Source organism: Camelus ferus, chromosome 36 (genome assembly GCF_009834535.1).
Source record: "Camelus ferus isolate YT-003-E chromosome 36, BCGSAC_Cfer_1.0, whole genome shotgun sequence".
Lineage (NCBI taxonomy): Eukaryota > Metazoa > Chordata > Mammalia > Artiodactyla > Camelidae > Camelus > Camelus ferus.
The window spans coordinates 20,141,865-20,149,885 of NC_045731.1; the positions used below are offsets into that span (position 1 = coordinate 20,141,865).

Consider the following 8,021-nt stretch of genomic DNA (forward strand, 5'->3'; position numbering starts at 1 on the left):
TCAAAAAATGTTATTTATCTAAGATGGCATGCAAAATGCTCTCATTTCAAAAAGAAATGTTGGACGTATCAAAGTGTTTATCTTTGTGGCTGGGTTTTGTGGCACAAGAAAAATATAGACTAAAGGTGAATATTCAAGTCTGTCATCTGAATCCTTGGGTACATGTTGCTAAATATTCAGAAACATTTGGTTTGGTATTATATGATGATACAATAGTGTGATAATAATTTTCATGCACATACTATGGTATCATTTTATATAATCTCTTTGCAGCAAGGCAACTTCTAAGATGGCCCCCAAAGAACCCTGCCTCCTGAGATGTTATCTTTGTATAATCCTCTCCCTCTGACTGTAGTCACTTAATTTTAACCAGTAAAATATGACAGAGATGATGAGATGTCACTGATGTCACTCATGTGATTAGGTTATAAAAGATTGTGATTTCTGTTTTTCCAACATACTCTCCCTTTCTTTCTGGCTTTGATGAAGCAGTCTGCCATTCTGAAAAACCCATGTGGCAAGGAACTGAGCATGAGCCACTAGCAAGTCAGGAACTAAGCTTCTCAATCCAGTAACCCTCAAGCAACTGAACCAGCCAACAATCACACATGAGTATGAAAGCAGATTATTTCCCCGTAGAACCTTTAGATAAGACTTCAGTGCTGGACAGCACATTGATTGCAATCTTATGAAAGACTGAAGAGACTGGGAGGTAATAAATGTGTTGTTTTGTTGTCTTCTTGTGGCAAAATATACACAATGTTTATCATTTTAACCAAAAGTGTATATACCTAAGTAGCATTATATATACATTCGCAATATTGTGCAACCATCACCACTATTTATATCCAAAACTTTTTCATCATCCTCCAAAACAGTTTATACTCATGAAAACAGTAACACCTGTTCCCCCTGAGCCCAGGTAAAATACTACTACTATATCTGTCTCTATGCATTTGCCTATTCTAGGTTCCTCATGTAAGTAGAATCATACAATATTTGTCCTTCTATATCTGGCTTACTTCTCGAAGCACAATGATTACGAGGTCCGTGTTGTAGCATACATTAAAATTTCATTCTTGGACCACCTTGGGTAGCTGCTTTTAAGCGGCCGCCATTACCTCTAGCGCCCGCCAAGCGTTTGTGGGTGCAGCGGGGTTCTGAACTGGGGGAGAGTCAGGGGTGAGCGAGGAGCGGACTGAAGCATCGTGGGCAAAGGAGCCAGGGTGTCCACACACCTAAGTTCCTGAGAAAAGGGCTTCCCGGACATCTCCTGCATGGCGAGAGCCAGCACCACACCCTGGGACCATCTGCGAGCACCCGCACCTGAATGCGAGGCGCTCCAGTGCATGTGCGTGGAAAGGCCCTTCCAGCACCTGATCCCGAGACCCCAACGGCTGGTGGCGCGCGGCCAGGTGGAGCCTGTCTTGGCGCAGCTGTGTAGGCGGAAGCGGTGCTGGGTTCTCCTCGCTCTGCTGGCAGCGCTGCTCCTCTCTGGGGCTGAGGCTGCCAATGGAGAATGTGTCATCCACGAATTTTGCCAAGTTTGAAAATAGTGGGAAGATGCTGGGCCGCCATCCCTAGGTGGTCCTACAATGTCACTGACAGATACTGCCAGCAGTTTGTGTATGGAGGCTGTGAAGGGAATGATGATAATTATATGACCAAGGAGGAGTGTCTTGCAAAATGTGCTGGTGTCACAGAAAACACCATTGATGGTCCGGCCACCAGCAGGAATGGAGCAGATTCCTCTGTCCCAAGTGTTCTTAGAAATCAGGATGCTGGTGACATCTCCAGTGATATTTTCAACTATGAAGAATACTGCACTGCCAAGGCGGTCACTGGGCCTTGCCGCGCAGCCTTCCCACGCTGGTACTTTAATGCCGAGAGGAACTCTTGACAACTTCAACTATGGAGGGTGCCAGTGCAATAAAAACAGCTACCCCTCCAAGGAGGAGTGCATGCAGCGCTGCTTCGGCAAGGAGTTGTATCCTGCCCTGCCCCACGGCACTAAAGTGATGGTGGTCCTGGCAGGGCTGTCCGTGATGGTCCTGATCCTCTTGGGAGCCTCCATAGTCTGCCTGATCAGGGTGGCACACTGGCACCAGGAGTGCACCCTCCGCACCGTCTGGAGTTCCGGGGACTACAAATGGCAACTGGCAAAGAACACATACATTTTGTGAACGCCCTGTCGCTAAGGGTTTGCCCTCCTCCACCAGCTGTTGATTAAAGAGAGCCTGGGAAGGGAGGGGAGACATGTGTTGAATGCGTGTGTACTTTTTTCAAATAAAGTGATTTGTATTTGTGCGATCATTCGTTTTCTGTTTGTTACTTCAGAAGTAACAAACTTCTTAGGGCTTGCTCCCTGGTCTCCTGGGGTTGGTTTGCTTTGGAAATCCTCTTAGGTTAGGGCTGTGTGTGCAGGTGGTCTGGCCCTAGACTGAAGTAAGCTCCTCTTCGAATTATTTCTTTGCTCCTGATACAGTTTTCTATACTTATGTTGAATCTTGTTTTCTCCTTTCCCATCACAAAAGTGATGTTTTAATAGTTTCCTTCATTTGTTTTTTGGTTTTTTTAAGTAAGCAGAAACATAAGTTTTTTATTAGGATTCTGAAAGGAAGAAAGTAAGATGTACAAGTTTAATAAAAAGGGGCTTCCCTTCTAAAATTAAAAATAAATAAAATAAAATAAAACTTCATTATTTTTAATAATTGAATAATATTCCAATGAAGCATAGACCACATTTTGTTTATCTGTTCATCTGAAGATGGACAGCAGGTTGTTTCCACCTTTTGTGAACAGTGCCTCTATGAACATTGGTATACAAATATCTGAGTCCCTGCTATAAATTCTTTAAGATATATGCCTTGGAGTAGAATTGCTGGGTCATATGGTACTTCTGTTTTTAATCTTTTGAGAAACTGCTGAAATGTTTTCCACGTGACTACCAGTTTCCGTTGTCCACAGTAATGCGTGAGTGATCCAGTTTCTCCACATCCTCACCAACAACTGTTATACTGGAGCTTTTTATTTACTTACTTATTTTATTATTTAGCCATCTTAGCAGGTGTGAAATAGTATCTTATTGTGGTTTTGATTTGCAGGTCTCTAATAACTACTGATGTTGAGCATTTTTTTCACAAGCAATTGGTCACTTGTTTATTTTTGTTGAAAATCTTGTTTCAAACCAGTTTTTATTTGGGCTGTTTATTGTATTTTTAAAAGGATCCTTTATATAATCTGGATATTAATCTCACACTTAATTTGAAATATTTTCTCTCATTCATTATATTATCTTTTTGCTTTTTGATGCATAAATGTTCTTGATTTTAATAAAGCTTAGTCTATTTTTTTCTTTTGTTACTTTTGCTTTGATGTCATATTCATAGGTCAATGACAGACTCAGTATCATGGAGATTTTCTCCATTATTTTTCCTTAGAGTTTTATTGTTTTAGCTCTTGAGTTTACATTTTAGATCTCTTTTTAATTAATGTTTTCTTATGGTTGTAGGTAAAGTCCAGATTTATACTTTGTCCATTTTTCCCAGAACCATTTGTTGAAAAGACTTGTTCTTCCCCCAATGAATAGTCTTGGCACTCTTGTCAAATATAAATTGACCATTCATTATGTGAAGATTTATTTCTGGGCTCTCTATTCTATTCTTTTGGTTTATATGTCTGTCCTTATGCTAGTACAGTATCTTTTAAACCAGTGTAGCTTTATGGTAAGTTTTGATATTATGAAGTGAGTTCTTCAACATTCTTTTTTTTTCAAGATTGTTTTTAGCTAATCAAGACCCTTGCAAATCTGTATGTGTTTGGGGACTGGCTTTTCCTTTTTTTTTTTTTTTTTTTGCCAAAACAATGAATGTAAGAATTTTGATAGAGGTTGTGTTAAATCTGTAGATTGCTTTGGGTATTAACTCTTTCACTCCATGACCATGATGTCTTTCCATTTGTTAGGTCTTCTTTAACGTCTTTCAGCTGTTTTCTAGTTTGCAGCATACAAGTCTTTCACCTCCTTGGTTATATTTAATTCTAATTATTTAATTTTTCAGGTGCTACTGTAAATAGAATTTCTTCTTTAATCTCCATTTTGGGTTATTTATTACTGGTGTATATAAACACAAGTGATTTTTGTGTGTTGATCTTTTCCCTGCAACCTTGTTGAATTTGTTTATTAGCTTTCTTATGAATTTTTTGGGGGGGTTTCTATATATAAAATTGTGTCATCTATGAGTAGAGATGATTTTTCATCTTCCTAATTTGGAAGCCTTATATTTATTTTTCTTGTTTAATAGTTCTGACTAAAACCTCCAGTACAATGTTGAATGCAGTAATAATGGACATCTGTGTTCATGATCATAGTGGGAAAGTTTTCAGTCTTTCACCATTGTGTATGATGTTAGTTTTGAGTTTTTCATAAATACCCTTTATCATATTGAGAAATTTTACCTTTACTTTCAGTATTCTGAGAGTATTTATCAGGGAAGAGTGTTACATTTTGTCAGAAGCCTTTTCTGAGTCAATTTAGATAACTATATAGTTTTTTTTGCTCCACTTCTGTTAATGTGATGTATTACCTTCATCGGTTTACTTATGCTGAACCACTCTTGCATGTACTGGTATAAATCTCATTTAATCATGGCTAATAATTCTATTAATATGTTTTTGGATTTTATTTGCTAATATTTTGTTGAAGATTTTGCATCATATTCATAAGAAATATTGGTCTGTAGTTTTATCTTCTCATGATGTCTTTATATGGTTTTGGTATCAGAGTAATGCTGGCAACAAAAAATGATCTAGGAAGTATTGCCACCTCTAAAATTTTTTGGAAAGGGTGAGAATGATTGGTGTTAATAATTAGTTAAATGTTTAGTAGAATTCACGGGTAGAGCCACCTGGTCCAGGACTTTTCTTTGTAGGGAGGATTTTGATTCCTGATTTAATCTCTTGTTATAGGTCTGCTGAAATTTTCTCTTTTTTTCTTGAGTGTAAATTTAGTTTATTGATTGGAGAGTTTTTTTTCTTTTTCCTTTTTAATGTTGACATTTATAGCTGTAAATAGCCCTCTGAGTACTGCTTTCACTGCGTCTTTGTATTTTGGCATGCTTCATTTTTGTTTTCATTCTTCTTTATTTTCTAATTTCCCTTACAATTTATTCTTTGGATTTTAAGAGTGTGTTGTTTAATTTCTACATGTTACTAATTTTTTAAAAAAAATTTTCCTTCTGTTATTGATGTCTAACTTCACCCTGTTGTAATCAAAGAAAATGATATATGTGTCATCTAAATCTTTTGAGTATTTAAATCTTTTGAGAATAGTTTTGTGACCTACCGTATGATCTATCCTGGAGAATGTCCCATGTGCACTTGAGAAGAAGATGCTATTCTGCTGTTGTTGGGGATTTTTAGGGCAGTGAAACTATTCTGTATAGTATATTGTTGGATACGTGTCATTATACATTTGTCCAAATACACAGAATGTACATCACCAGGGATGAATTCTAATATAAATTATGGACTTATGGACTTTAGGTGATTATGCTGTGTCAGTGTTCATAAATTGTAGCAAATGTACCACTCTGCTGGGGGATACTGATAATGAGGGTGGCTATGCATGTTTGAGGGCAGGTATGTGTGGGAAATCTCTGTACCTTACCCTCAGTTTTGCTGTGAACCTTAAACTGCTCTAAAACACCAAATTCTTAATTTAGAAAAAGAAAATGATCATAAAATATTTCCACAAGTGATTTTTTGGGTTTACTTATAAGTTAGTTATCTTATTTGTCAGAAAATCTTGGGCTGGTCATTTTTGTTCCCACATAGGTGATTTTGTTATTTTAAAACTTTTCAGATTTATTTGCAACCTGCAATCAACCCACATATATTATTCTTAATCTATTCATGTGTCATAGTTCTTAGCTATAAATTGCAAAAATAAATTCCAATTAATATAATTAAAAGATGGATTATCGAAAGTATAAGATGAAGCTCACAGAATCTATGTATGGAAAACCTTTTAAAACAAACACCTAGAAAGTAGAAGGGGAAAGAGAAAAGCTGAGAACACAGTGACGTCTCCCAAAGACCTCCAGAGCAGCTCTGTTTATGGTGCAGCACAAAACTGACCGCCATAGCTGGGTTACTACTCTCAGTGGATACTTAATACAACACTGTTGGGCCTTTGATTACAGTGTCACTGTCTTCAGTGTACTCAAACTATGATTGGTGGAATGAATCCTAAACTTTCACTGCTATTTTAGGTTATTAACACCAGAGTCAGAGTCAGATATTCACTGCAGGCTCACTATTCTAAGTGATACAATTTGACTGGCTTAGCTTTAGTCACATACTGGTGAGCTGGATGCCAAAGTCCGAAGGTAGCAGGAAAAAGGCTCTAGTTACTCGTCAACATCACTAGCAAAAATTCCCAATGTAGTTTACCACTTCGGCTGCCCAACGCCCAGGTACATGCTTCTCTGCATAATTAAAACTGTTTATAACTGATTTAATGCAAATATTGTACATTTTGCCCAAGACACATTGACCCATCCACAATGTATTATAAGTCACTGCTTCTAGTTCTGACATACTATCAACTCACTATTCTTCATATCACAAAATGAAGCATCACAGTGTATCTTAATCAGTGAATATTTAGGCAGAAGATAAAAATAGTTAAACTTTATAAATATTCACAGGCTATGGCAATAAAGAAAACTAGGATAGATATTACAGTCTTCATTTCTACAAGTCAAACATTAATTACTTCACGGTAAATTGAGTTTTTTTAATTACCCTTAATTTACTCAGAGTCACAGCTGGTAAGTAGTGTGGTCAGATTCCAGACCAAGTAGTCATGCTTCAGAGTCTGTGCTGTTAATCTCTAGGCATTATTACTTCTCAGTCCTATTAGCTTTCAGTCCTTTTTCTGGTTTCTGTAATAAATCCTTTTCAGATGCTTATTTGTCTCAGGATCTTTGAGATGAAGTATTCCAGTCTTTATTCTTATATGAAATTTTTAATGTTCTCATTTCTTCTAATTTAACCATTGTATTTACTAAAATTCAAAAGTGCAACATTATATTTAGATTTTATGTTTACAGACTAGCAGAGTAAGTGCTATTTCCCTGCACTATTATTACTCATCTTAGAGCCTTTCCACCCTACTTCTGATTTTTCCCCTTTGCTTTCTTGTCAGTAAAATTAGTGCTGTTTTCTCCTACAGACTTCCTGATCATAAGCCATAAGCCTATGTCAGACAGCGTAAATCAAGCCGCACACTTGACCCAGTGTCAACTGTCGTGTTTTTATACTATCTTCTTCATCCTAGTGGGACCATTTTTCCTGAACTGAGCTTCATCAACTATAACAGAGGTTAGCAATTTGGCCTGAAGTAAAAGGTGTGCATATTTTTTTGGAATGTCATTTGGAATGTTGTAATTTTTCAAGTCACTGAGTATACCTCTCTCTTAGATAATACCTTTCCACATCATGTAGCCTAATTTATCATAAAATTGTAGTAGAGTATAGCCCTAAATTCTTCTAAACTTAAGGATTTGTTTAAGATGTACTCCATGCACGTATTTTATTGGGAAAATAAAGGAAGAGCAGAAGGAAGGCATTCAAGAATAAGATCTCTTATATTGTCTAACTCTGAACAATCTCTTCATTTCTACCCCTCATGGATGTGTGGAGGATAAGAGTACTTTGACTTTCTCAAGAGAAAAATGCATGCTTAATACAAGACTGATTACAAGAGTAACTGTTTTTGACCTGATTTAATTAGAGTGATTTTAGAGTCTCACAATGCCAATTGTTACTTTTAGATGTAATTGATCATTTTGGTGATATAGTCATTCAGATCTAATTTGTCATGAAATGTTTCAATAAAGAAGATTTTAAAATATTTTCTTTCAGATTTCTCTTTTGACTAATTTTATTCCCCTCTTTATTTTTTATCCTTAGTTCTTAAGGCTTTGCGTTTTCCTCCTTAACCTTTTTCACATCTGAAC

At 36.7% G+C, this 8,021-nt stretch overlaps 1 pseudogene; it reads left to right on the top strand.

Annotated features, from left to right (window-relative positions):
- The first annotated feature begins 1,030 nt into the window (after positions 1-1,030).
- LOC116661721 lies at positions 1,031-7,723 on the top strand (annotated as a pseudogene).
- The last annotated feature ends 298 nt before the right edge of the window (positions 7,724-8,021 follow it).